Source organism: Grampus griseus, assembly GCF_964374135.1.
Source record: "Grampus griseus genome assembly, chromosome: Y".
In the NCBI taxonomy this organism is placed as follows: domain Eukaryota; kingdom Metazoa; phylum Chordata; class Mammalia; order Artiodactyla; family Delphinidae; genus Grampus; species Grampus griseus.
In genome coordinates, this window is record NC_139016.1 from 14,087,205 (window position 1) to 14,109,713 (window position 22,509).

Below are 22,509 nucleotides of genomic sequence, written 5' to 3' on the forward strand. Positions count from 1 at the left end.
TATATGGAATTTAAGAAGAAAAAAAAATGTCATGAAGAACCCAGGGGTAAGACAGGAATAAAGACATAGACCTACTGGAGAACGGACTTGAGGATATGGGGAGGGGGAAGGGTGAGCTGTGACAGGGTGAGAGAGAGTCATGGACATATACACACTAACGAACCTAAGATAGATAGCTAGTGGGAAGCAGCCGCATGGCACAGGGATATCGGCTCCGTGCTTTGTGACCACCTGGAGGAGTGGGATAGGGAGGGTGCGAGGGAGGGAGACGCAAGAAGGAAGCGATATGGGAATATATGTATATGTATAACTGATTCACTTTTTTATAAAGCAGAAACTAACACACCATTGTAAAGCAATTATACCCCAATAAAGATGTTAAAAAAAAATTGGTAGTGAAGAATATAGGGGCAAGACGGGAATAAAGATGAGACCTACTAGAGAATGTACTTGAGGACATGGGGAGGAGGAAGCGTAAGCTGGGACTAAGTGAGAGAGTTTTAGTGTATATGTGGACATATATACACTACCAAATGTATAATAGATAGCTAGTGGGAAGCAGTTCCATAGCGCAGGGAGGTCAGCTCTGTGCTTTGTGTCCAGCTAGAAAGGTGGGATAGGGAGGGAGGGAGATGCAAGATGTAAGAGATATGGGGATATGTGTATATGTATAACTGATTCACTTTTTTATAAAGCAGAAACTAACACACCATTGAAAGCAATTATACTCCAATAAAAATCTTAAGAAAAAAAATTGTTAATTATTCGCACTCAACATCTAAGCACCTAAAAACAGTAACCATAGGGATGTCAGCAATATGGCAATGGAAGACATTTGTCCTTTTTCTCCCCCTTTTTAATCCACATACTAGACATTCATTCATTATTTCTATGTCTTCATGTCTGTTATGTCTCCTTAAAACTTATTCGAAGTAATTCAAGGGGCATCTCTTTCACCAGTACACACAGTAAGAAAGAGATAAACCTTCATAAGGGAGGTAGAACAAGTATACCCATGAAAAGAAGCTTAGATTCCACTGCCCACTGTGGAGAAAAAATTGGGGGAGTGCTGACTTCAACAGGCACACACCCATGAGGAAGAACTTGTAGAAGTCTAGTGTTCCCAAAGAGAGATACCAGGACACCATTTCAGAAAAAAATGAAAATAATATATATAGATTGTCTGCAGAAGAGAAGATGAAAAAACATTTTTTTCCAGCAACGCCCTTTCACCAAGAAACACTGAAGAAAGTCGATTTACTTGGCACAGGTAATCTCTCCCTAGGGGAAAATTAAAGTGGTGAGTAAACCACCTGTATCCCAGCCAGGCAAGGTACAGCTGGAGGAGTCACATTTTTCTCCACCATCCCTTGGTGGGAGTCTCTGACTGGTGGGAGGGAGAACATTGGGAAAGAGGCCGATAAGAGTTTCAAAAGGTATCAAAAGAGTTGTTTTCAGCAAAAAGTTCACCCACAAGTTCCTGAGAGTATTAGCCCTGGGAATCTCTACTGGATCTGCAGGCATTACCAAAGAACCTAGTGCTAAATGCATACATCTCTTCACTCTGCAATTGTTTCCTTGTGCATACTCCTGAGTACATTTTCGATAGTGAGCCCTGGTAGACAGGGAGCATGCTCAGAAAAGAGGCCATACATGGTAGGTGAGCTAGGAAAAACAACAACTACAAACTTGACCTGTAGCAACAAGTTTTTGAATACAAGAAAAAGGGGGGAGGAGTTTCCAATAGCCAGTCAAAACCAGAGAAAACATACAAGCTAAAACAATTAAGCTACAAGACAGAGCAAGAAGAAGAAAGCAGGTTCACATTGGAACACACAATAAAAACTCAGATGCTAGCAATATGGTACAACTAAACACTCCATCTAAACCAAACACCTCATCTGATGAAAATAATACACAGGATTAAGGAGATGGCAGCTACTTCAAATGGTAAAACACCAAGGCATAACTGAAGGAAATATTTAAAAATATGAAAAAGTAAGGACTTATTACATTACAAAAAGAAAACTAAATACCAGAATCTAGTTTAGATAAAGATTCAAAATACTGGTTATGAAGAAGTACATCAAGTAGCTAGAAAACTCAGAAAAGCAACTTGTGAAATCAGGAAGAGAGTATATGACAGAAGAGTTATTATCCAAAGATATCAAAATAATAAAGGAACCAAATAAAAATTCTGGAGCTCAAGAATTTTAAAAATGGGATAAATGTTGCAATAAAGAGCAGCTGTACCTGGGCAGACGAGATGTAAGAAAGGATAAATAACTTGGAAATATACACTTTGAAATAACACTGGAAAAAAACAAAAAACAGATTTAAATGGAATGAAGATAGCTACATGGGTTATGAGAATCCATTAAAATATATGAAAACATTTGAGATTCCAGAAGGAAAAATGATGCACAATGGGGCAGAGGATTTATTTAAAGAAATTAAAGCTAAGAACAGTCTAAACGTAGGAAATAATTAAATATACAAAGAGCTAATTGATCACCCTATGATTTCAGTACCAAAAATATCAAATATAAAGAAAGATAATTAAAGGTAGTTAGGAAAAATATATATAACCTACAAAGGAATTCCCTTTAGTCTATCAAGCTGATGAAAGAAACAAAAGAAAAAAAATCTAGCCAAAAATACTTTACCTGGCAGAGTTATCCCTCAGATATGTAGGGGGGGAAAAAAGCTGAGTGATTTCACTACCACTAAACCTCACTTGCAAGAAATTCTGAAAGAAATTCTTCAATCTGAAAGGAAAATCAGAAATCTGTGACTTGAAGACATATGAAAATCCACAACTTTGTTGGGGGGTTCATAGTTGGTGTAATAATTATAAATATTCAGGTTTACTGAATGAAGTGGCACAATCCACCTACATGGGTTTAGCTGGTATTTCTCTCAGCATCCACACTCCCACTTTGGGAAAATGAAAATACCTGGGGTTTTTTTGACCAAAGGTCCAGCTTTATTAGTCCAAAGTCACATCTGCCCACAGATGTCAGAAATGGGGGCAAAATAACTCAGGGAAGAATAGTTCTCCATGTCAGATCACCAGCCAGCAGGGTATAGAGCAGTGTAGCAATCATGGTTCAGAAGCTACGAAGTTGGGGGAGGGCAGTGGGTTGCTCAACCCTAAGTGGTTGTTTTAAAAGCTGCCCTGAGGAAAACAAAGTGGTAACTTGTGGTGGTAATACTAAAGTCATGTCCTTATCTAAATGTCCAGACTCCAGGTGTAAGCAGGATTGTCATACTATAAAATGCTTAGGCAGCAAGTCAAGAAAGCTGTTTTTGCATTAAAGTGGACCCTGTGATGCCTAGGCATTAGTCTTTGGGGGAAATGATGGGCACTGTCTGAATGCTGCCAAACCTGGTCTTGAGTCAACTCACCAGTACAGAGTAAAACCAATCTACTGACACTGAGTTGTGGTAAAGGAAAGTACAGCATTTGTTTCAGGGGCCCAAGCAAGGAGAACAGGCATCTAATGTGCAAAAGGCCAAAACACCTTGATGGCTTTCAGGGAAAAAATATTTAAAGGCAGTGTTAGGGAAGGGGCTACAGTGTGTGATCACGTTGTGCACAATTCTCAGATTGGTTGCAATGGAGGTGAAATTTCAAGCACAACCATCCTTCTGGTTTCAACTGGTCTGAGGTGTACATGATTGTGGTCAGCAGTTTTCATCTGGTGGGGTCTGTTTCCTATGAAGACAAATCAGGAATGTGTGTCAGACCGTTATGTCTTTCAGGGAACAGGGGATTTCATGACTCTGCCATGTGGTTGGTTTATAGTATAAATTGTTACCAGTTTCCCAGCCCAACAAGTACTCTTGGTTTCTACATCTTTACATTTTCTAATCATTAATGCTTGAGCCAGCATTTTGAGACTCACTGGACGCCTGGGACGGTAAAGCAAAAGCCTTTTACTTCAAAGAACAGGGACAGAGGGGCTTGTATTCAGTTTCATTCCCCCCCCCCCTTCCTATGATACTCCTCAATCTTGAGGAGAACACGTACAGGGAAAAAAGGGAATAAAATTTTGGATAGAGAGGTTAATCATAAACTTGAGAGAGGAACATGGTTTTAGGGGAACTCAGTTTTGTAACTAGTGAAGATATTAAAAGAGACTGCATAAACCATTGGAGAGCAGTAAAAGTGCCAGTCAACAATAACAATCAACAATATCAATCAGGGCTTCCCTGGTGGTCCAGTGGTTAAGCATCCTCCTGCCAATGTCAGAGACACGGGTTCAAACCCTTGTCTGGGAAGATCCCACATGTCACGGAGCAACTAAGCCCATGAACCACATCTACTGAACCTGTGCTCTAGAGCCCTCAAGCCACAACTGCTGAGGCTGCACACCATAACTACTGAAGCCCACGTGCCTTAGAGCCCGTGCTCCACAAGAGAAGCCATGGCAATGAGAAGCCCATGCACCACAATGAAGAGTAACCCCCACTCGCTGCAACTAGAGAAAGCCCGCACACAGCAACGATGAAAAATCGCAGCCTATATATATATATATATATATATATACATACACACATATATATGGTATATATATATATATATATACACATATATATGGTATATATATATATACACAGATAGAGTTAGATAGATAGATATAGATAGATAGATAGATAGATAGATAGATATGTATATATAGATATCCAGTATCAACAAATGATAGTTTGAAATCCTGTCTGTCACCATTCTTCCAATTTGTTGGGTTCCAGAGAAGAAAATAAATCAAAGCCCAAAATCATGGAAAAGACTAAGATTGGTATTTTATTTAAAAACATGAGTGAGGGTATGGAATACTTATATCTCATAAGCCATATTTAAAATTTTTTTCTGAATTGGTCCAGAATAATTAATATACATTCAGCACCTAGTGCTTTGTACAACACATACAACTGTTTCCTTGTCCAATGAGTAATTTAAAGCTAAACAATTATCCAAAATCATGCATGCTAAAGAATCATGTTGTCACTGCTTTAAGTCTAGGTTTTGTGTAATAGCCCAATGTGTTCAGCCAGCATTGTTGACAAGTTGGTGTTTGCCTTAATAATTTCTTTTTGCATGACTAATGTGGTGGTGCCAAGTTAAGTCCCCATGAGGAAAAATAGCAGAATTACTCCAAATATAATGGGGATAAATACCACACACTTAAAATGAGGCGGCAGACAAAGAGGAATTGGTGGTCCTGTTCAGCAATTTGTAAGGAAGTCCCAGGCAGTCTAAAGTACGTTGGTATGAACAGACAGATTTCCTTGGTAGCTGGCAAGGAGGGAAAAACATTGAAGCTTGAGTGCACATGCAGAAATCCATGAGTGTGGGACAGCCCCAGGGCAATGGACACACAATGGACACCAGCTGTTTGATTGGTGAAGCTGAAGTAACTTGGGGTTCCTACTGAATGGCTGGACCATAAAGCTCAAGACATGTGGATTGTGCTCTTTACAATGAGATGTAAGTCATACACATCCATGTGTTGTGGGTGCCTGGGCAGATATGGAGGATTACAAAGGGCATGTGCCAGGTGCCACATACTGTGTTGCAAAGTGTCCTGCATGGGAGCAGTTGAGCTTTCATCTGGGAAAGCCCTGGGGATGTGTGGGTTGCCTTCTACTGGGTAAATTGGCTCCAAGTCAATAAATCACCCATGTAAGCCAATAAATGAGGAAAAAGCCTTTGTTGAGTCCCATAACATGCCCAACAGTTGTGGCAGCCATACAAATGAGCTCTGATTTCTGTCCATTGCATAAAAATATTGAATACTGCATAAAGGGGAGGACTGTGGAGCCCTGAGTGCTGTCTGTGGATAAAGGTCCCCTTGGGGTGGTGTAGAGACTTTACCCTGTGACTGTGGTCCTAGAGGGTATATGTGGCAGTGCTGTGGTGGTGGCAGCATCTGCAGCTGCAGATGGGTCCTCTCAATAGAGATGAAATTAACTTAGTCTCAGTAGAGCACATAATGTGGACAATTTAATGGATGTGGTGAAGGCAACTAGCTAAATGTTTAAGGACCCTCTTCTCCCAGTGTTGTGAGACTTGACACATAGCTTGACCTTACAAAGCTCAAAAACAGAGTGGAAAGCAGCTTGGAAGTCATAGTGCTACCTCACCCTTGAGCAGCAAACATTGTAGTAGGCAGGTGTAAACTTATAGTTGACAACAAGTCATCAAGTCCACAGGGGAGCCATCAGGAGAAACCAAATTCTGGAAGAACCAGGTAGAGAGAAAAGGATAAATGTTTCATCTTTGTTTACAAAGATAAAAGTTCTCAACGTGTTGTAGCTCATAGTTAGTGTAAGAGGAAACGCATTCTGGAAAACAGAGATTAAAAGCTAGAATATTTCTCAGGGTATATGTCCAGTAGTGGGATTGCTGGGTCATATGGTAGTTCTATTTGTAGTTTTCTAAAGAACCTCCACACTGTTCTCCATAGTGGCTGTATCAATTTACATTCCCACCCTGAGAAAACCATAATTCACAAAGTGTCATGTACCAAAATATTCATTGCAGCTCTATTTACAATAGCCAGGACATGGAAGCAACCTAAATGTCCATCAACAGATGAGTGGATAAAGAAGATGTGGCACATATATACACTGGAATATTACTCAGCCATAAAAAGAAACAAAACTGAGTTATTTGTAGTGAGGTGGATGGACTTAGGGTCTGTCATACACAGTGAAGTAAGTCAGAAAGAGAAAACAACATATCGTATGCTAACACATATATATGCAATCTAAGAAGAAAAAAAAAAGGACATGAAGTACCTAGGGGTAAGATGGGAATAAAGACACAGACTTACTAGAGCATGGACTTGAGGATGTGGGGAGGGGGAAGGGTAAGCTGTGACAAAGTGAGAGAGTGGCATGGACATATATACACTACCACACGTAAACTAGATAGCTAGTGGGAAGCAGCCGCATAGCACAGGGAGATCAGCTAGGTTGTTTCTGACCACATAGAGGGGTGGGATAGGGAGGGTGGGAGGGAGGGAGATGCAAGAGGGAAGAGATATGAGAACGTATGTACATGTATAACTGATTCACTTTGTTATTAAGCAGAAACTAACACACCATTGTAAAGCAATTATACTCCAATAAAGATGTTAAAAAAAAAACACACGTTATAGTAAAAAATGTCAAAATTCAATGATAATGGACCTTAAAGGCAAACAGGGAAAATTGAATGAAGTAAACTATGAAGAGCCTCCATTAGGCTATCAGCACATTTATCAGCAAAAACTCTATAAGACAGGATGTGGAAACATCATATATTCAGTGTTGAAAGATAAACCTTTCAGCCAGTAATGCTTTAACCAGAAAAATTATCCTTCAGACATTAAGAAGAAATAAAGGTTTTCCCAGACAAACAAAATATCATGGAATTAATTAGCAGTTGATCTGTTTTGGAAGAAATGCTAAAATGAGCTTTCAAGCTGAAATATAGAGATGCACATCACTGACATGTAAATATATGAAATCGCTCAATACACTGGTAAAGATGTAAGATAGAATTGCAAAAGTGTAACTATATTAGGATGGTTTGCTAATTATTTATCATTGGTAAAAAGGTTAAAGGAAAAGCGTATTCAAATTACTATAAATTTAATAAATACATAGCATAAGGTAAATTGTGACGTCTAGAATATAAAGGAAGATTAGCAAAAAGGATGGAGATTTTTAGGGAAAAAAATATGATGTTATCATAATAAAACGTACTGTTGTATTTCTGTATGTTATGTAAGCCACACGGTAATAACACAGGAAAATCTAGAGTAGATTCTCAAAAGATTAAATAGTACTAATAGATTTTACCACCATGAAAGGCCGCCAAGAGAAAGAGGCAGGCAGGATCAGAGGGACAAATGCAAAATAAAAATACAAAACAACCAGAAAGCAATCAATAAGATAATAGTAAAGATATTCAATAATTGCACTAAATATAAAAATATTGAATAGGCCAAAAAAGACAGCTGAATCAGAATGTAGTAAGTAAAATTGTCTTATTTGTGATTCACATGATCTTATATATGAAAATCACACACTCATCCCAGAGACTGTTGGAATTAATCAACAAATCCGATAAAATTTTAGGGTATAAAACAAACACACAGAAATTAGTTGCATTTCTAAACACTAATAATGAATATCTGAAAATGAAATAAAGAAAACAATCTCATTCACAATAGCATCCAGGAAATATGAAATACATGGGAATAAATTTAACCAAGGAAGTAAAATATGTGTACAATATAAACAACAAAACTTTCTTGAAAGAAATCAAAGACAACACAAACATAAAGACATATTATGTTGATGATTTGGAGAACTAATATTGTTATAATGTTGATATAACCCATAGCCATCTATAGATTCCAAATTTCAATACATTCCTCACATAAAATAAATCCTAAGTTTTATGAAACCATAAGGAATAATGAAAAGAATCCTGAGAAACGAAAACAAATCTGAACATGCCACACTTTCTGATTTCACATGACATTACAAACCTCTAGTGCTCAATATAACCTGGCACCATCATAAAATACAATAGACAAATAGAACTGAATAGATAGCCAAGAATTAAACCTAGGCGTGAAGAACCATCTAATATTTGATGAAATGGCCAATAATGAAGGATAGTTTATTAAAGAAATTCTGTGGAGAATTGAAAATAAACACAGGAAAAACAATAAAATTGGACTTTAACTTACACTATTCAGAAAAATTTATTCAAAATTAATCAAAGATTTAAACATAAGACCCATTATGATAATACTCCTAGAAGTAAACTTAGGGAAGAAGCCCCTTCACATTAATCTTTGTGATATGACACCAAAAGTACAAACAACAAAACCATAAATCAACACATGGGATTACATCAATCTTGAAAACTTCTACAATAAAAAAAGAAACAGTCAAGAAAATTAAAAGACAGCATACGTGATGGCAGAAAAAATGTTCAAGGCATGTATTGAATAAGAAGTTAATGTCCAAATATAGAAAAAACACACAACTCAATAACAAAAAATCTGATTTAATAATGGACAAAAGAACTAAATAAGCAGTCTTCCAAAGAAGATAGCCAAATAGTCAATAAATAGTAGTCAATAAAGCCAATAGTCAATTGAAAGAGGCTCATCATAACTAATTACCAGGGAATTATAAAATAAAATGACCAAAAAATATTACTTTATACCTGTTAAAATGTCTATCATCAAGAAGAGAAGAGGGGAGACCTTCAAGATGGCAGAAGAGTAAGACGTGGAGATCAACTTCCTCCCCCAAATTACATTAGAAATACATGTACATGTGGAACAACTCCTACAGAACACCCACTGAATGCTGACAGAAGACCTCAGACTTTCCAAAAGGCAAGATACTCCCCATGTACCTGGGTAAAGGGACAGGACCCACACCTCTGGGAGCTGTGAAGGAGGAAAAGTTTCCACACACTAGGAAGCCTCTTCACTGGTGGAGACGGGAGGTGGTGGGGGGAAAGCTTCAGAGCCACAGAGGAGAGCACAGCAACAGGGGTGCAGAGGGCAAAGTGGAGAGATTCACACACAGAGGATCAGTGCCAACCAGCACTCACCAGGCTGAGAGGCTTGTCTGCTCACCCACCGGGAGGGTTGGGGGACGGGAGCTGAGGCTCGGGGTTTGAGGATAAGATCCCCGGGAGAGGACTGGGGTTGGCTGCGTGAACACAGCCTGAAGGGGGCTTGTGTGCCACAGCTAGCCAGGAGGGAGTCCAGTAAAAAAATCCACACCTGCCTAAGTGGCAAGAGACCATTGTTTCCGGGTGCGCAGGGAGAGGGGATTCAGAGCACCGCCTAAATGAGCTTCAGAGACAGGTGTGAGACGCGGCTACAAGTGAGGACACCAAAGAAGGGCATGAAACACTAAGGCTGCAGCTTCAGCCACCAAGAATCCAGTGTGCAAGCACAGGTCACAATCCACAGTTGCTCTCCCGAGATCCTGCGCAACCCAGCACTGCCAGGGTCCCGTGATATAGGGACAACTTCCCCAGGAGAACACACTGTGCGCCTCAGGCTGTTGCAACGTCATACCGGTCTCTGCTACCACAGGCTTACCCCGCATTCCATACCACTCCCTCCCCCAGGCCTGAGTGAGCCAGAGCCCCCTAATCCAGTGCTCCTTTAACCCTGACCTGTCTGAGTGAAGAACAGACGTCCTCAGGCAACTTTCACACAGAGGCAGGGCCAATGCAAAGCTGAACCCCAGGATTTTCTTTGTGCAAACAAAGAAAAGAAAAGGAAATGTCTCCCAGCAGAATCAGGAGTGGCGGATTATATCTCCACAATCAACCTGATGTACCCAGCATATTTGGAATAACTGAATAGACAAGAAATCATCGCAAAATTGAGGCGGTGGATTTGGGGAGCAACTGTAGACTTGGAGTTTGCTTTCTGCATCTAATTTTTTTCTGGTCTTAAGTTTACCTTAGTTTAGTATTTACAGTTTATTATCATTGATATAATATACCAATGATAATAAATTGTTTTGGAAGTGTGTATGTATACGCTTTTTTATGTGATTTTGTCTGTATAGCTTTGCTTTTACCATTTGTCCAGGGTTCTGTCTGTCCAATTTTAAAAATACTTTCTAATTTTTTAAATTTTTAAGAGATATTTTTTATTTTAATAAATTCATTTTTAAATTTATATATTTTTAATAATTTTTCTCCTAACCTGTGTGGCTGACAGTGTCTTGGTGCTCTGGCCAGGTGTCAGGCCACTGCCTCTGAGGTGGAAGAGGAAAGTTCAGGACATTGGTCCACCAGAGACCTCCCAGCTCCACATAATACAAAGCAGTGAAATCTCTCCCAGAGAACTCCATTGCAACGCTAAGACCCAGCTCCACTCGAAGACCAGCAAGCTACAGTGCTGGAAACCCTATGCCAAACAACTGGCAAGACAAGAACACAACACCACCCATTAGCAGTGAGGCTGCCTAAAATCATAATAAGGTCAAAGATACCCCAAAACACACCACGGGACATGCCCCTGTGCACCACAAAGACATGATCCAGCCTCATTGACCAGAACAGAGACACTAATCCCCTCCACCAGGAAGCCTACACAGCTCACTGAAAGAACCATACACACTGGGGGCAGATGCAGAAACCAATGGGAACTACAAACCTGCAGCCTGAGAAAAGGAGACCCCAAACATAGTAAGTTAAGCAAAATGAGAATGCAGAGAAACACACAGCAGAAGAAGGAGCAAGGTAAAAATCCACCAGACCAAACAAATGAAGAGGAAATAGGCAGTCTAACTGAAAAGGCATTCAGAGTAATGATAGTAAAGGTGATCCAAAATCTTGGAAATAGAATGGAGAAATATAAGAAATGTTTAATAAGGACATAGAGGAACTGAAGGTCAAACAAACAATAATGAACAACACAATAAATGAAATTAAAAATTCTCTAGAAGGAATCAATAGCAGAATAACTGAGGTAGAAGAACGGATAAGTGACTTGGAAGATAAAGTAGTGGAAATCACTACACAGAGCAGTATAAAGCAAAAAGAATGAAAAGAATTGAGGACAGTCTCAGAGACCTCTGGGACAACATTAGACACACCGACATTCGAATTGTAGAGGTCCCAGAAGAAGAAGAGAAAGAGAAAGGGACTGAGAAAATATTTAAAGAGATTATAGATGAAAACTTCCATAACACGGGAAAGGAAATAGTTAATCAAGTCCAGGAAGTGCAGAGAGTCCCATATAGGATAAATCCAAGAAGAAACATGACAAGACACATATTAGTCAAACTATCAAATATTAAATACAAAGAAAACATATTAAAAGCAGCAAGGGGAAAACAACAAATAACATACAAGAGAATCCACATAAGGTTAACAGCTGATCATTCAGCACAAACTCTGCAACCAGAAGGGAGGGGAAGGACATATTTAAAGTGAAGAAAGGGAAAAACATTCAACCAAGATTACCCTAATGAGCGAGGATCTCATTCAGATTTGAAGGAGAAATTAAAACCTTTACACACAAGAAAAAGTTTAGAGAATTCAGCACCACCAAACCAGCTTTACAACAAATGCTAAAGGAAATTCTCTAGGCAGGAAACACAGGAGAAGGAAAATGCCTACAATAACCCACCCAAAACAATTAACGAACTGGTAATAGAAACACACATATCGATAACAACCTTAAAGGTAAGTGGATTAAAGTCTCCACCAAAACACATAGACCTGTGGAATGGATTCAAAAACAAAAATGATATATGTGCTATCTACAAGAGACCCATTTCAGACCTAAGGACACATACAGACTGAAAGTGAGGGGACGGGAAAAGATATTCCATACAAATGGAAATCAAAAGAAAGCTGGAGTAGCAATTCTCATATCAGACAAAATACACTTTAAATAAACACTATTACAAAAGACAAAGAAGGAGAGTACATAATGGTCAAGGGATCAATCCAAGAAGATATAAAAATTGTAAATATTTATGCACCCAACATAGGAGCACCTCAATACATAAGGCAAATGCTAACAGCCATAAAAGGGGATATCAACAGTAAAATAATCATAGTATTGGACTTTAACACCCCACTTTCACCAAAGGACAGATCACCCAAAATGAAAATAAATAAGGAAACACAAGCTTCATATGATACATTAAACAAGATGGACTTAATTGATATTTATAGGACATTCCACCCGAAAACCACAGAATAAACAGTCTTCTCAAGTGCTCATGGAACATTCTCCAGGATACATCATATGTTGGGTCAAAAATCAAATATTGGTAAATTTGAAAAAATTGAAATCATATCAAGTATCTTTTCTGACCAATATGCTATGAGACTGTATATCAATTACAGGAAAAAATGTGTAAAAAATACAAACACAAGGGGGCTAAACAATACACTACTTAGTAACCAAGAGAACACTGAAGAAATCAAAGAGGAAATAAAAATATACCTAGAATTAAACGACAGTGAAAAAAAATCAATGAACCAGTACCTATGGGATTCAGCAAGAGGAGTTCTAAGGGGGAAGTTTATAGTAATACGATCCTACCTGAAGAAACAAGAAACATCACAAATAAAGAACCTAACCTTACACTAAAGCATACTGAGAAAGAAGCAGAAGAAAATATAAACCCACAGTTAGCAGAAGGAAAGAAAGCATAAAGTTCAGATCAGAAATAAATGAAAAAGTAATGAAGGAAACAAGAGTGGAGATCAGTAAAATGAAAAACTGGTTCTTTGAGAAGATAAACAAAATTGATAAACCATTAGCCAGACTCCTCAAGAAAAAAAGGGAGAAGACTCAAATCAATAGTATAGAAATGAAAAAAGGAGAAGTAACAACGGACATTGCAGAAATACAGTGAATCATGAGAGATTAATACAAACAAGTATATGCCAAAAAAAAAAGGGCAACCTGGAAGAGATGGACACATTCTTAGAAAAGCACAACCTTCCAAGACTGAACCAGGAAGAAATAGAAAATATGAACAGACCAATCACAAGCACTGAAATTGAAACTGTGATTAAAAACCTTCCAACAAACAAAAACCCAGGACCAGATGGCATCACAGGCAAATTCTATGAAACACTTAGAGAATAGCTAACACCTATCCTTCTCAAACTCTTCCAAAATATATCAGAAGGAGGAACACTCCCAGACTCATTCTACGAGGCCACAATCACCCTGATACCAAAATCAGACAATGATGCCACAAAGAAAGAAAACTACAGGCCAATATCACTGACGAACATAAATGCAAAAATCCTCAACAAAATACTAGCAAACAGAATCCTATAGCACATAAAAACGATCATACACCATGATCAAATGGGGTTTATCCCAGAAATGCAAGGATTCTTCAATATATGCAAATCAATCAATGTGATACACCATAGTAACAAATTGAAGGAGAAAAAACATACAATCATGTCAATAGATGCAGAGAAAGCTTTTGACAAAAATCAACACCCATTATGATAAAAACGCTCCAGAAAGTAGGCATGGAGGGAACTTACCTCAACATAATAAAGGTCATATATGAAAAACCCACAGCCAACCTCGTCCTCAATGGTGAAAAACTGAAACCATTTCCACGAAGGTTGGCCACTCTCACCACTATTATTCAATATAGTTTTGAAAGTTTTAGCCACAGCAATCAGAGAAGAAAAAGAAATAAAAGGAATCCAAATCAGAAAAGAAGTAAAGCAGTCACTGTTTGCAGATGACATGATACTAAACATAGAGAATCCTAAAGAGGCTACCAAAAAACTGCTGGAGCGAATCAATGAATTCCTTAAAGTATCAGAATACAAAATTAATGCACAGAAACCTCTGGCATTCCTATACACTAATGATGAAAAATCTGAAAGAGAAATTAAGGAAACACTGCTATTTACCATTGTAAGATAAAGAATAAAACACCTATGAATAAAACTACGTAAGGAGACAAAAGACCTGTATGCAGAAACCTATAAGACACTGATGAATGTAATTAAGGATGATACAAACAGATGGACAGATATACCACGTTCTTGGTTTGGAAGAATCAATATTGTGAAAATCACTATACTACCCAAAGCAATCTACAGATTCAATGCAATCCCTGTCAAACTACCACTGGCATTTTTCACAGAACTAGAAGAAACTATTTCAGAATTTGTATGCAAACAAAATAGACTCTGAAAAGCCCAAGCAATCTTGAGAAAGAAAAACGGAGCTGGGGTAATCAGACTCCCAGACTTTAGTCTCTACTACAAAGTTACAGTAATCAAGACTGTATGGTACTGACACAAAAACAGAAATATAGGTAAATGGAACCAGATAGAAGGCCAAGAGATAAAACCACACACATATGGTCACCTTATCATGATAAAGGAGGCAAGAATATACAATGGAGAAAAGACAGTCTCTTTGATATGTAGTGCTGGGGAAAATGGACAGTTACACATAAAAGAATGAAATTAGAACGCTTCCTAACACCATACACAAAAATAAACTCAAAATGGCTTAAAGACCTAAATGCAAGGCCAGGCACAATAACACTCTTAGAGGAAAACATAGGTAGAACACCCTATGACATACAACACAGCAAGATTCTTTTGGACCCACCTTCTAGAGAAAGGGAAATAAAAACAAAAATAAACATATGAGACCTAATGAAACTTAAAAGCTTTTGCACAGCAAAGTAAACCATAAACAGTGCAAAAAGGCAACCCTCAGAATGGGATAAAATATTAGCAAATGAAGCAACTGGCAAAAGATTAACCTCCAAAATAAACAAGCAGCTCATGCAGCTTAATAACAACAACAACAAAAAAAGCACAATCCAAAAATGGGGAAAATACCTAATTAGACATTTATACAAAGAAGATATACAGATTGCCAACAAACACATGAAAGGCTGTTCAACATCATTAATCATTAAAGTAATGCAAATCAAAACTACAATGAGGTATCACCTCACAGCAGTCAGAATGGCCATCCTCACAAAATGTACAAAAAAAAAAAATGCTGGAGATGGTGTTGAGAAAAGGGAACCCTCTTGAACTGTTGGTGGGAATGTGAATTGGTACAGCCACTATGGAGAACAGTATGGAGGTTCCTTAAAAAACTACAGAGAGAACTACCATACGACCCAGGAATCCCACTACTGGGCATATACCCTGAGAAAACAATAATTCAGAAAGAGTCATCTACCACAATATTCTGGTTGCAGCTCTATTTAGTGTAGCCAGGAAATGGAGGCAACATAAGTGTCCATTGACAGAAGAGTGGATAAACAAGACGTGGCACATATATACAATGGAATATTACTCAGCCAAAATAGAGACGAAATTGTTATTTGCAGTGAGGTGAATGGACCTAGAGTCTGTCATACAGAGTGAGGTAAGTCAGAAAAAGAAAAAAAAAATTGTATGCTAACACATATATATTGAAACTAAAAAAAAAAAAAAAAGGCTATGAAGAACCTAGGGGCAGGATAGGAATAAAGACGCTGATGTCGAGAATGAACTGAGGACACGAGGAGGGGGAAGGGTAAGCTGGGACAAAGTAAGAGAGTAGCATGGACTTATATATACTACCAAAGGTAAAATAGACAGCTATTTGGAAGCAGCCGCATAACACAGGGAGATCAGCTCCGTGCTTTTTGAGTGCCTAGAGCAGTGGGAGAGGGAGGGAGGGAGGGAGATGCAAGAGGGAGGGGATATGGAGATGTATGTATACATATAGCTGATTCAGTTTGTTATACTGCAGAAACTAACAAAACATTGTAATGCAATTATACTCCAATAAAGATGTTAAGAAAAAGAAAAGGAAGGGAAGAAATTAGAAATGTAAACAGAAAAGTGAGAAAAGGAGAATCCTTATCCACTGTTGATGGGAATGCAAATTTATTAAGCCAATATAAAACACAATGTAAAATTTTCTTTAAAAATTACAGATAGGGGCTTCTCTGGTGGCGCAGTAGTTGAGAGTCCGCCTGCCGATGCAGGGGACACGGGTTAGTGCCCCGGTGCGGGAAGATCACACATGCCATGGAGCAGCTAGGCCCGTGAGCCATGGCTGCTGAGCCTGCACATCTGGAGCCTGTGCTCCACAACGGGAGAGGCCACAACAGTGAGAGGCCCACGTACCGCAAAAAAAAAAAAAAAAAAAAAAAAAAAAATTACAGATAGACCTACCATGTGTTCCCGCAATTCCACTTCTGGGGTTATTGGTCAGGAGAAACGAAAATGCAATATGAAAGATATAAGTATCCATCCCATGTTTATTGCCAGATTATTCACAATTGCCAATATATTAAAACATCCTACCTGCTTATCAAAGAATTAATGGATAAAGAAAAAGTACCATATTACTATATGTACTGGAGTATTATTCAGCCATGAGAAAAAAATTCTGTCATATGTGAAAACATGGATGAAACATGAGGGCACTATTCCAACTGAGACAGGTTAAAGAGAATACCATATCACCTCACATTTATTTGGATTAAAAAATAAAAACTCAAAGAAACAGAAAACTTCAATTCTTTACTGGTCTGCAATGATCAAGACCTTCCTTGCTTCCTTCAAATTACTGCACAGACAGTTAGGCCGAAGAAGAAGAATGTGGCTACAGTGGGGACAGCAGGGGACTTGGAGATCCCAGATTTTCTTCACAAGGTGAAACACTATAGAGATTCTCTGCCAGGGCACCAAGGCAGAATTTGAACAGAACCCTGGATTCATGTGCTCCCTCCCCAACATTCGGCCCATGTGCAACTTCATGTTTCTCTGAATATGCAACATTATGCCCCGCCTCAATTTTAAGGCTTTAAGAGACTTGGGTCACCACAGAACCTTAAAACAGCAAAAGGTATGGATGGCAATAGAGGGCTTCAACCCAAGTGTATTTTCTGAATCACTCTACATTCTGGACCAGTGTGGATGTGCCTACCTGTCCCTCATAACTGACTGATACAGTGTGCTTCCAGCTGGGTACTTTTACATCTGAAATCCCTCATGTCAGTAGTGCTTGTGTGAGGGGTCTTATAGAATCAGGGCATTGAGGTGCACCAGTGGATTTTCTCTATACGAGATTTGTCATGATTATTTTCTAATAACTGGGTCAGAGCGAATCTGTTCCTGTCTTTTGGGGAAAAAAATTATGGTCACTAGGGGTGGGATGGGGAGTAGAGATAAAGGTTGAAGGTGATCAAAGGGTATAAACCTCCAATTAAAATGTGAATGAGATCTGGGGATATAATGCACACCACAAGGATAGAACCATTAATTAAGAGATACTTCATTTTAAGTGGAGTTTGTAGGCCAGAGGGGGTGCTCTCATTCCCTACCACTCCATGTCAATTGCAGGCCCAACAGGAAGAAACAAAACTTTGCATCTTCAACAGTAAGAGTTTTACTCCTATATTAGCCAATAAAAGCCTACTACAATCCAAGATCACAGTTTTTTCAATGGAATCTCTGTATATAAGAGCTTTTCCCAACTCCCCTTTTCCTCTGTAAAAGAATACTTCCCTCCTTTGTTTTCTGGACTTGCTTGTGCTTCACCATAGGTTGCATGTCCTGAATTGCAATTCTTTGCTGTTCCCAAATAAACACATTTGCTGGTAAAATAACGGGTTCTTACAAGCCAAAAACAACTGTAGTTATCCATGTCATATTCGATATTTGAAAGTTGCTAAGAGTGTAAAATTTTAAAGTTTTCACCACTATGGAGTGAACAAGATGGTGGAGCAGGAAGACCCTGAGCTCACCTTCTCTTACAGGCACACCCAAATCACACCTATATAGAGAGCAACTATGGATGAGAAATACTTGAAGACTAACAGAAAAGATCTCTACAACTAAAGATAGAAAGAAGTAACCAAACCAAGAGAGGTAGGAGGGTACGAGTAGAGGTAAAAACCCATACCACCACGGAGGTAACACACAAATGGGAAGATAATTAACAATTGCAGGGAGTAAGAGTTACACATTGGGATCCCAAGCCTGGAGGTCCTCAGCCAGGAAGATAAGCCCACAGACTGTTTGGTTGTGAAGACAAGTGAGGCTGAATTTAGGAGAGATAGAGAGACATAGGAAATAGAGACTCTGCTCTTAAAGAGTGCACAGAAAATCTCATGAGCGCTGAGACCCATAATATAAGCAGTAATTGCAAAATATCCTGGATCAGACCCACTGGTGATAGTGCAGAGCCTCTCAGAAAGACAAGAGGCAACTGACACACACCCTGGGAACATAGACATTATAGGCTGCTATTTTGGGGACCTCGTTCTACCAAGAGGATGTTAGGGCCCTCGAGTACCATTTTGGAATTTTCCCTCTAGCTTGTTGTCATAGGGACCTGACCCCACCCACCAGCCTGTCAGCATAAGTAAGTCTTATCTCAGGCCAAACAACTACCTGGATGGGGACAGAGCACAATTAATCAGCAGTCCAGCTTCCTTAAGACCCCCTGAGGCCCCAGATGCCCTGAAACTTGAACCCATCCACAGGGAACACAGGACATTGTCCTGCCCACCAATGAACTGGCACTAGCTTCAGGACTTTCAAGGTCCCAAACCCAGCTCTCAGGATACAGCTCTGCACACCATTGGGTTGACCTTAACTTCAGGACACCAAGGGTCCTGCAGAGAGAGACAGAAGGAATAGGCTTCACCAACAAGTGGTCTGGCGTTATCACTGGGACTCTTGGGTATCAGCTGCATCCACAAGTAGGTCAAAATTGGCCCTGGCCACCCTCAAGGCACTGACATCACTCACCAACATAACAACACCAGGCCTGAGAACCCATGGACCTTCAGCCAGCAGCCCTTGTGGAGGAGGAAGGAAAAAATCACACTTAAGGGAACAGAGCCAACTCAAGTCCATCATCAGAATTTCTGCCACAAAATCCTGGTATCAGATACAACCACTGACAGGGTAATGATGACCACTAGAGAGGAAGAGTTGCATCATACTTGTGCAAGCTCCAGCTTCTCCGCTTACAGCCCAACCCACGGCTGAAGTGATAGCAGTGAGCACACCCTGAGGAAACTGGTGACTGGGGTCCACCTCAAATCTAAGCCTCCCATCAAAGCACACACAGTATGTATAGAAACAGTGTCACATAAAAATACCATTTCAAGGCCACAATATATAACTGTATCACCTAAATTCATAGAGGCAGAGAAAGTTAAGTAAAATGAAAAGGCAGAGGAACTACTCTCAACTGAAGAAGCAAGAGAAAACAGTTGAAAAAAAGTAATAATGAAACAGAAAGAAAAAAATTACTGGATAAAGAATTCAAAACATGGACAGTAAAATCAGTTTAACAAGAAACAAGAAAATATAAAGAAGACCAAACAAAAATAGATAATTCGATAGCTGAAATTAAAAACACATAAAAGGAGTAAAGAGCAGGCTGAGTGATACAGAAGAAAGCATAAATGATATGGAATATAGAACAATGAAAATCACCCAATCAGAAGAGTAGCAGAAAGAAAACTGAACAAAACTTGAAAGTAATCTAGGATATATCTGTGATAACTTTAAACATGCCAAACATTTACATTATAGACATTCCAGAAGAAGAGAGAGAAGAGGGATCAAACATGTATTTGAGGAAATTATGGCTAAAATCTTTCCAAACCTGAAGAAAGAAACATATCCAGGTACAGAAAGCACATAGAGACCCAAACAAGATGAACACAAAGAGGCCCACACCAAGATATATCACAATAAAAATGACAAAAGTTAAAGATAAACAGAGAATTCTAAAAGTAGTAGAAAAAACTAGTCATGTACAAGGTAATCCCCATAAGGCTATCAGCTAATTTCTCTGCAGAGATATTACAGGCCAGAAGACAGTAGCATGATATATATCTAAATCCTGAAAGAAAAAGACCTGCAATATAGGTACACTACCCAGCAAAGATTGTCATTTAGTATTGAAGAAAAAATAAAGAGCTTCTCAGATAAGCAAAAACTAAAAGAATTCACCAATACTAAACACACCTAACAGAAATGTTGACAGCACATCAACAGAAGAAAGGAACAACATGATCATGTCAACATGATCATGCTTTCTGCAGAAAAAGCATTTGATGAGATTCAACATTCATTCATGATAAAAAAAAATCTCACCAAAATGAGTATAGAGACAACATATCTCAACATAATAAAAGGCATTTATAACAAATCCACAGCCAATATAATACTCAACAGTGAAAAGTTAAAAGCCTCCCAACTAAATTCTGGGAAAAAAAACAAGGATGCCCATTCTCTCCACTTCTATTCAATGTACTATTGGAAATTCTAGCCACAGCAATCAGCAAGAAAAACACCATATCCAGACGGTAAGAGAATAGGTGAAATTGTCACTGTATGCAGATGACATGACACTCCTTATAGAAAGCCCTTTAAAAAAAGTTCACAAAAACTATTATAACTAATAAATGAATTCAGCAAGCTAGGAGGATACAAGATCAATATATAGAGAAATCTGTTGCATTTCTTTACACTAACAATAAAATATCAGATAAAAAAGTAAAAATATCAGATAAAATAGTAAAATAAAATTATCATTTAAAATTGACTCAAAAAATACAATAGCCTAGGAAGAAGCCTAAGTGATGATGTAAAAGCCCTATAAATGGAGAAATATAAAACAATGATGAAAAGAACTTGAAGATGGTAAAAAGAGTCTGTCATACAGAGTGAAGTAAGTCAGAAAGAGAAAAACAAATGCCATATGGTAACACATATATATGGAACCTTAAAAAAAAAAGTTTATGAAGAACCTAAGGGCAGGACAGGAATAAAGACGCAGATGTAGAGAATGGACTTGAGGACACGGGGAGGGGGAAGGGTAAGCTGGGACAAAATGAGAGAGTGGCACGGACATATATACACTACCAAAGGTAAAACTGATAGCTAGTGCGAAGTGGCCGCATAGCACAGGGAGATCAGCTCGGTGTTTTGTTACCACATGGGGAGGGGGGGATAGGGAAGGTGGGAGGGAGGGAGATGCAAGAGGGAAGAGATATGGGGAAATATGTATATGTATAGCTGATTCACTTTGTTATTAAGCAGAAACTAACACACCATTATAAAGCATTTTTACTCCCATAAAGATGTTAAATGTTAAAAATAAAGCTGTGGAGAGCAGTAAGATGTAAAAAAAAAATAATTGAAGATGATAAAAATTAATGGAAAGATATTCCCTGCTATTAGATTGGAAACATTGATATTGATAAAGTGGCCATACCACCCAAAGCAATCAACAGATTTAATGCTATCCCTATCCAAATATTCAAGACATTTTTTACAGAGGTAGAACAAATAATACTAAAATTTATATGAAATAACACACACACACACACACACACACACACACACACACACATACACTCACAAAGACAAAACTCACCAGATTGTCAATGCTATTCCAAGGAAAGAAGAACAAAGCTGGAGGCATAAACCTCCCACACTTTAGACAATACTACAAACCTACAGTAATCAAAACAGCATGGTATTGACACAAAACCAGACATACACATCAATGGAACAAAATAGAGAGCCCAGAAATAAACCTACTTACCTGCAGTGAGTTAATATTTGACAAAGGAGCCCAGAATACACAATGCAGAAAGGTAGTCTCTTAAGTAAATGGTGTTGGGAAAGCTGGACCACCCTATGTAAACCAATAAAATTAGAACACAGCCTCACACCATACATAACAATAAACTCAAAATGACTGAAAGTCTTCAATATAAGACATGTCACCATAAAACTCCTTGAAGAGAACATAGGCAAAACATTCTCTGACATAAATTGTAGTAATATTCTTAGTCTACCAAGGCAAAAGAAATGAAAGCAAACATAAATAAATGGTACCTAGTCAAACTTAAAAGCTTGCTCTACAAATGTAATGATCAACAAAACAAAAAGACAACCTATGGACT